Genomic DNA, 2,169 nt, shown 5'->3' on the forward strand with positions numbered 1-2,169 from the left:
TTTCTAAACTACTCGTCACATTAATAAATATACTCCCGATATAATCACGAATCCCATCACATTGCATAAAACAATTATACTTTTCACATAAACACATATCGATACATTTCCCAAAACATAATCCACATTTTGTAACTTAGTTTTTCGCATCAAACAACTCATCACATATTTTTCCTTTCAAAATATAAAAACATCCGAGTTCTTTTCTACTTCGTTTTCTTCTATACATGCGTTGATTCATACAACTATATTTTCACGCACATATTCACGCCATCGATTGAATTGTAAATAAAACGAAATCACAATTTTTTTCTAAAGCGAACAACCTGGCCGACTCGTGACGAGCATGTCTGCATGCTGTCGGTTTGGCTTTCTGTAGAGAAACGACGCGTGAAGTGCGACGGCAACCAAGGGTCTGCGATTAGACGACATACACAATTATTACATACTTTATTTGTTCAGTTATTTTATAAAATCATGGAACACGGGACAGCGGGGAGCTCACCGCGGGTTTCGACGACGACGCGCAGACGCTGCGCAGATCGACGGTGTGAGGCCCGTTCTGGCGAGCGCGATACAGCGAAGGGTGTCGCTGCTGCTGCTTTGGCATTACATCGAACACGCCGAGGGCGCGACGCAGAAGGAATCCATGTGGCTGCGTGAACTAGCGTCGCGGCTGCTACGCGAGGTCGACGGCGTTGATGTGGCGAGCGTTGGGGGAACAAGCACTTAGGGAGGCTTTCTGCTGCTGTGGGCCGGCGCCGACAGAGGAGCTCACTGCCGGGAGGGCTGCTAGCCATGGGTGCAGAGCTGGCAGCATGGGGGACATTTGGCATGTAGAGCAGCTCGATGGAGAGGTAGGGCCGGGTGCGTGGAACAGAGAGGCGAGGATCTGGGCGCCACTATCCAGAGCGCCGAGCGTCGAGGCTTGGGGGAGCCCGCGCTCGCCACGGTAAGGGAGGAAGGGAGGGGTGGCACTGGGCAGAGAGGCCGCAACCAAGGGGTTGCTTGCAGGGGAATGGAGGCTAGCCGACGACCCTAGGCGCGGCCATGGGAAGGGAGATGGCAGGGGGGCGCCATGGCCAGCCGGCGCTGTGGCCGAGCAGGGAGGCTCCATGAGCACCTGGCAGAGGTCCGGCCATGGAGAGGCTCGCCATTGGAGTTGAGGGGAGAGGTGAGCTCGGCCAAGAAGACCAAGAGACGGTGCTCTGCAGCTGGAGGGAGTAGAACGCCGAGGGGCTGGAGCCGAGCCACCATTGGTGATGGTTTCAGGGAGCAGGGAGGGGCGCCGAGCACAGGGCTAGAGGGAGGCGACAGACTTCTAGAGCTTGAGCTCAAGGGAAAACAGAGAGGAGGGAGGGTGTTGTTCCTGCCGATTGGGTGCCGAGCGCCATAGGCAGAAGGTGCATGCGCCGACCCGACGCCATGGAGGAGCATATGGCACGAAATCTGGATGGACCAAAGTTCAATGGCCTGCAGGTGCGTAGGGAAGAAGACGCAGGGGGAAGCAAGCATCGATCTTGGAGAAGAAGTTCCTCTGTGCAAGGAACAGAGAGGAGGGGTCTAGAGCCAAGCCGCCATGGATGCGGAGCTGAGGAAGAGCCGACCATGGGGGTGCTCAAGGAGAGGAGCCACAGACGGACATGGAAGGGAGTAGAGAGGTGTCCTCGAGCTCTGCATTTTCTGGACACAAGGGACATAGCTCCCATGCGCCAGCACTTGGGAAAGATGGCTACCGGCAAGCTTACAGATGAAAACCAGGTGGCTCGTGAGGGAGGAAGGCAGGGAAGCCTGCTGGAGAGCCGACGCCGGAGGGAGCTATGGAGGTGAGCGGCTGCTCCCTGGGAGAAGAAAGCTCCCTTCTTGCTACCGTGTGGGAGAGAGAGGGTGGCGTGGGGGAGAAGAGTGGCTGGCTAGTTGATTTAACGAGACACTGCTGGCAACCATTGGCCACCGTGGGCGGTAGCCATTTACTGGCCAGAGGCTGGCAGTGGCATCCTATGCTAGGAATAGGGTGAAGAAGAGATGGCGTGTGCGAGAAAATAGAGAGAGAGAGAGAATGGCTGTATTTGAGGAGGGGCTGATTACTTAGGAGCTAAGTAATCTTTATTTTATTTTTCTGAGACAAAAGCTCCCGCCTGAGTTGTCTATTAGGACGGTGACAATTTA

The 2,169-nt window shown here is 54.8% G+C and overlaps 1 pseudogene; it reads right to left on the reverse strand.

Annotated features, from left to right (window-relative positions):
- Positions 1–265: 265 nt before the first annotated feature.
- LOC118473449 (uncharacterized) lies at positions 266–1,394 on the reverse strand (annotated as a pseudogene).
- Positions 1,395–2,169: the final 775 nt, after the last annotated feature.

Source organism: Zea mays, chromosome 9 (assembly GCF_902167145.1).
Source record: "Zea mays cultivar B73 chromosome 9, Zm-B73-REFERENCE-NAM-5.0, whole genome shotgun sequence".
Taxonomy (NCBI): Eukaryota; Viridiplantae; Streptophyta; class Magnoliopsida; order Poales; family Poaceae; genus Zea; species Zea mays.